A 6,474-nucleotide genomic window follows, 5' to 3' on the forward strand; every position below is an offset into this window, starting at 1 on the left:
CTGGTTTTCATGAGACTCACCGGCGCATGCGCAGCGCTGACCTCATGCGTCATGCTCCCGGAGCTGCTTCTCTGTACAACAGTGAAAGTGACGTGACATGTGCCCAAGTATGGTGACCCATACTCAGAATTAGTGCTCTGCATTTACTCATCCAAAGTGCACACACACAGCAGTGAACACACAAACACCGTGAACACACACCCGGAGCAGTGGGCAGCCATTTATGCTGCGGCGCCCGGGGAGCAGTTGGGGGTTCAGTGCCTTGCTCAAGGGCACCTCAGTCGTGGTATTGAACTGTGAGCGCAAGCTACATTAAAGTGATTATTACGTTCTGAATATGGATATTTTTCTAACAAAAACGCATCGATTCGCTACTGAAGACCTTTGTTCACCCCCCGGAGCCGTGTGAGACACTTTTTTTATGGATGGGCGCTTTTTATTTAACTTCTTTTGGACTGATGCATGCAACACCCGCTGAGTGCCTTAAACAGCTTGAAAGATCAAAGACCATTTTTAATATAACTGCGACTGGATTCGTCTGAAAGAAGAAAGTCATATACACCTAGGATGCCTTGGGGGTGAGTAATTTATGGGCTAATTTTCATTTTTGGGTGAACTAACCCTTTAAGGCAAGACACTACTGGCAAAGTGATTGTTTTTTCATGCACTGGTCGATTTTGGAAAGAAAACATCCAAAATAATCATTGAAGTCTTTATTTATTGCACTTATTTCATTGCATCTTTAAAGAGTTTTGTCTCTTACAAACAGCAAACGTTACAGTTTAATCCTCTCTGTATTCTCAAGGTTTGTTCATATTTCATTCACACTGATTTATGCAACACTTTACTCCTGAAAACATGATGAAAATCTGTCTGTTGACCGTATTTTCTGATTTATGATAAAGAGAGAAATCCCAAATCTCCTCTGGAAAAACCTTTAACTCTAATATGACAATAAAATCACACAAGCATTATGAACCAATGTTCAGATTCTGAAAAACAGTTGATATTTAATAAGAATTAGCTTTTTTAAATGTAACATTTCAGAAAACTTGTCATACTCATTTGAGTGTAATCAGTCAACATTTTGCCTTAAATCGCAAACTACAAATCACAATTGTGTTTGTTTGAAACAGTTATTATTTGAGAGAGAAGTGGGCATCATTTTCAATAAATTACTGTCATAAAACCAGAAGCGAGATCACATGTGTCATCATCTGTGATCTTTCTAAACGTCTGAATGATGGAGAAAGGTTTATCTTTATATCTATATCTAGTCATGAATGCAGATGTGAAGTGAGTCCTCTGAAGGGCTGTGTTTGAGTGAGTGCTGCAGGGGACCCAGAGTAAACCCAGAGTAAACCCAGAGTAAACCCAGAGTAAACTCAGAGTAAACCCAGAGTATACCCAGAGTAAACTCAGAGTAAACCCAGAGTAAACTCAGAGTAAACCCAGAGTAAACCCAGAGTATACCCAGAGTAAACTCAGAGTAAACCCAGAGTATACCCAGAGTAAACTCAAAGTAAACCCAGAGTATACCCAGAGTAAACTCAAAGTAAACCCAGAGTATACCCAGAGTAAACTCAATAAAACCAGAAGCGAGATCACATGTGTCATCATCTGTGATCTTTCTAAACGTCTGAATGATGGAGAAAGGTTTATCTTTATCTATATCTATATCTAGTCATGAATGCAGATGTGAAGTGAGTCCTCTGAAGGGCTGTGTTTGAGTGAGTGCTGCAGGGGACCCAGAGTAAACCCAGAGTAAACTCAGTGTATACCCAGAGTAAACCCAGAGTATACCCAGAGTAAACCCAGAGTAAACTCAGAGTATACCCAGAGTAAACCCAGAGTATACCCAGAGTATACCCAGAGTAAACTCAAAGTAAACCCAGAGTATACCCAGAGTAAACTCAGAGTAAACCCAGAGTATACCCAGAGTAAACTCAAAGTAAACCCAGAGTATACCCAGAGTAAACCCAGAGTAAACCCAGAGTAAACCCAGAGTAAACCCAGAGTATACCCAGAGTAAACTCAGAGTAAACCCAGAGTAAACCCAGAGTAAACCCAGAGTATACCCAGAGTATAGACCCAGAGTGTAGACCCAGAGTGTAGACCCAGAGTAAAGAGCGGCTGATTGGTGTTTGTGTAGAAGCTCTGAATGAAAGCCCTCGCGCGTCTCTGACGCACCGGATCATGTGTCGGTTACCGTGGATGTCCCGAGCTCGGCTTTCCTCCGTCCTCGTCTGGGCTCCGGTGCGGCGCGACGCGTTCTCAGAAGGTGAGCTCTTGCGTTTGAACTCGCTGTTAGTGCGACTAAGAAAAGTTTGCGGCGGAAAGGCAGCGCCGTTAGCCGGTTAGCCGCGCTCGTTAACGGGCCTGACACGAGCGACACCGGCTGCGGGTGAGTGAACGGTTCCTGATGAAGCCGTGTTTAGTTGAGCAGCTGAGTGCCAGAGCGCGTGCATCATCTTCATCATCTTCATCATCATCAGATGTGAGTGTGTCAGTGTTGGGAACGTTACTTTGGTTACAGTCACTCTATAAACAAGTAGTGAAACTATTTTCGAATGTTTTAATCATTTAGAAACATTTAAACCTCACAGTAGTGTTCAACGCTGATTGAATTATCACTTGAATTAAGATTACAATCATTTAATTTTAAAGCACCGCCACCACAGAATCAGACTTTAGCAGCTTTTTTTAAACTTTGAGATCATAACTAGATATGGTTTAATAGCAGTGAAATCAAATCTTTACATAGACAGCAAACACAGGCGTCTAACAATGCTTTGGGGTCTTAAAATATAAAGCATATAGCCTACATAAACCCAAATAGGGAATAAAACAGTTATGGAATAACTCCTGAAACATTGGTGTCTCGTACTGTAAAGCAGTCAATGCAATTTGGGAAAGAAATCAATCAAATCTGTATCTGTGTGAAAATATTCAGATGCAACCCCCTTCGTAATCATTAACATTTCCATAACTGTAATTTAATGACACAGTTTTTCTCAGTAGCTGTAATCGATCACAGTTACATTTGTGTTGTAACTCCGTTACATGTAACGCGTTACTCCCCAGCACTGAAGTCTGTGAGTGTACTCCGTCTCTAGAGGATGATGCTCCGCTCCTCAAACACACATCGGTTTTACAACTTCACACAACGTCGTATTTTGGTTGCAGTTCAATGTTTCAGAAACCACTTCTGAAATAATGCAACCGAAATAAAATTACAATCTGGAAGTAATAAAAAACAGGAATGTAACGTTTGTTTACTGTGAAAACAAAACCAGATCAAGCTGCAACTTTTGTGAAACATTAACGAAACTAACATTTTGGGAAAAATTAGACTTAGGCTTGTTTGCCGTTGAGATGACTGGGAAAATGTCCCAATTAACCTGAAATAACTTCTGATCAGTCACGGTTTCCAAGGTAACCGCGGTTTCACTTCTGTAGGTCACATGATCACGATATGAACACAAACACTAGAAACATTAATAATGTCTGACATGAAGAAAATCAAGCCTGTTTGGGAGCATCGGGATTGTTTTGCATTGCACACACACACACACACACACACACACACACACACAGTGTAACTGAGAAACATCTGGTTTTATATTCCAGTGATGAGTTTAGGTTCTAACAGTCATCTCTCGTCTGATGATGGGGAGATGCTGACGAGCTCTTCATCAGTGAGGAAGCTCACAAACCCACAGTAAGCCTGTTTTCAGTGCTTTATGTTGATTGGATGATGGCATGCTAATGGGAGGGGTTTGCTGGGAACGATAATCGGCTCACAGCTGCAGCACTGAACCAGAATCACGAATCAGTATGAATCTGAGAAAAATAACCTTGTGCGAGTCACATTTCACCCTGAAATAATATCCTATCGCTCCCGTTTTAAGAGCAATAAGAGATTTTCTCATGATTTTATCAGTTATGTTCTGAATATACTGTATCTAGCTTCTAAATTCAGCATGTTCTCATATGTGATGTTCATTATACGTGCCACATGAAAGTCAAGAAATTACAAAAAACTATTTTGTAAGGCTATTTTCTGTGAATGTGCAGGACTTCAGATTCGTTAGTCACTGTAGGTACGTTTATTTATATAGCACGTTCATACACAAAGGTCATTCTAAGTGCTTTACTTAAAAATGATCAAAAATTGCATTAAGCTAATGAGAATCATTCCTGAGAAAGAGACACATTACAGTCTTTGTGCATAATACTTCTTGCATACTGGGTATGTATATAAATCTAACCGTTCCTATAAAACAGGAATCAAGACAAGCACAACAAAACTCAACTCACTCTCATTATCTGATAGATTTAACTCTTGATTTAATGTGAAATCATATTTAAAATCAGTCCATTTTTAAATGTTTTTTTTGTTTGCATGTGCTCCTCTGATTAGCATTACGCTTGAATATGTTAAACAGAATGTAAATGTTCAGTTCTACCGAAATGTAGCAGTTATTTAAGCTACTTTCTGCTTTAAATGTAAAGCTTACAGTCAGTCATGTGATCAGAACTCATTAAACATAGTTCAAACACTGAGCTGGTTCACCACAGCACTACTTGTATTACTGGGCAGTACATTTACTCATTTATTTAGATTTTTAAAACCATAATCACGATTCTTTTGCTCAATATTGTAATCACAATTATTTAACACGATTAGGAGTGGACGATATGATCAAAACGATGTGCACTGCCGGTCAAACGTTTGGGATCAGTAAGATTTTTAATGTTTTTTAAAGAAGTCTGCTCATCACGGCTGCATTTATTTGATCAAAAATACAGGAAAAAACAGTAATCTTGCAAAATGTTATTACAGTTTCAAACAGCTTTGTTCTATGTGAATCTCTGTTAAACTGTAATGTATTTCTGTGATGCGCAGCTGTATTTTCAGCATCATTCCTCCAGTCTTCAGTGTCACATGATCTTCAGAAATCAGTATAATATGCTGATTATTATCAGAATTATCAACAGTTGTGCTGCACAATATTATTTTTGGAAACTGCGATACTTTTTTCAGGATTCTTTGATGAATAAAAAGTTCAAAAGAACAGCATTTATTCAAAATATAAATCTTTTCTAACAATATAAATCTTAGCCATCACTTTTAACGCATCCTCGCTGAATAAAAGTTTTAATTTCTTTCAAAAAAAGAAAGAAATATTTCTATTTTAAATAAATGCACGGATAATAAATCAGCATATTATACTGATTTCTGAAGATCATGTGACACTGAAGACTGGAGGAATGATGCTGAAAATACAGCTGCGCATCACAGAAATACAGTACAGTTTAATGTATATTAAAATAGAAAAACGTTATTTTGCATCATAATAATATTTTACAATATTAATTTTTTTCCTGTATTTTTGATCAAATAAAAGCAGCCTTGATGAGCAGAAGACACTCCTGTAAAACATAAAAAATCGTTCTGATAGTAGTCGTCTGGTAGTGTATATCAAGTATATTTTGCTGAAAATAAGGATGCAAACATAAATATTTAGATAACAGTGAAATTTCACAATTCTCAATACCAGTTTTGACAAAAACAAAGATTACAAACAGGACAAATACAATGTAACTCTTTCTAACAGTGTAGAATTCAGCTGATAATCTACTACAGTAAATTAATAAATGAATCAAATGTACAATAAAAGTTACTACATTTAAAGCAAGGTTAACTAAACTAACAATAAAACCATAAAAAATATTTCCGTTATGTGAATAAATGAAATGAATGTTAACTGAAATAAATTAATATATAAAAAACCGTATTTTATTTCAGCTAGTTTCCAAGGCAACATTTCTCATTTTCATTTAGTTTAACTTGATGTACTAAAATAACTAGAACTAAAACTCAAATTAAAATGAATAATATATAGAGATATTTAAAAGCAACAAAAACTACTAAAAATGACTAAAGCTTTAACTAAAATTAACATGAAAGCAGAAAATATACAAATAAAGTCTAATTCCAAATGCGATATTAAAATCCCACTGGTCTGAAGTTGTGCTGGAACACAGAAAACACGGGACACGCGTGTGTCTGCATGAGCGTCCGGTGTCTGTGGTCTCCATGGTAACAGTGTGTGTGTTTCCGCCGGGATCAGACCTGATAGACGACAGATGTGAGAGTTTAAACACGCATGACTTTGCTTCTCCTGTGATCTTTTGGCTGGCGATTGTTCGATCGAATGCTGTTGTGTTTCACAGAAACGCCGTGAGGGAGAGACACTGATGATCATTTATTCTAATATCATGGGTTTGATTCCCAGAGACCCAAATGCATCAGAATGTAATTGTGATTCAGTTCAACACCAGCGGTGATCCCGAACCCGTCCTCGAGTCCTTCACTCACTTATTAGATGATAATCATGTGTGTCATTCTCCTCAGCACGCCTGTCCAACCACACACACACACACACACACACACACACACACACACAC

At 37.9% G+C, this 6,474-nt stretch overlaps 2 protein-coding genes across 2 annotated transcripts in view; both read left to right on the top strand.

The window, feature by feature from the left end:
• LOC107571272 (collagen alpha-1(XIV) chain-like) overlaps window positions 1-6,474 on the top strand; it is a 60,428-nt gene that overhangs the window by 51,187 nt on the left and 2,767 nt on the right. The window lies entirely within an intron of this gene.
• LOC107571273 (zinc fingers and homeoboxes protein 2-like) overlaps window positions 2,149-6,474 on the top strand; it is a gene marked incomplete at its 3' end in the record, with an annotated part of 9,113 nt that continues 4,787 nt past the window's right edge. Inside the window, exon 1 of the mRNA XM_016257589.1 lies at window positions 2,149-2,281. The remainder of the gene's footprint in view (window positions 2,282-6,474) is intronic.

This window comes from Sinocyclocheilus grahami, unplaced genomic scaffold, assembly GCF_001515645.1.
Source record: "Sinocyclocheilus grahami isolate Dianchi unplaced genomic scaffold, SAMN03320097.WGS_v1.1 scaffold1574.1, whole genome shotgun sequence".
Lineage (NCBI taxonomy): Eukaryota > Metazoa > Chordata > Actinopteri > Cypriniformes > Cyprinidae > Sinocyclocheilus > Sinocyclocheilus grahami.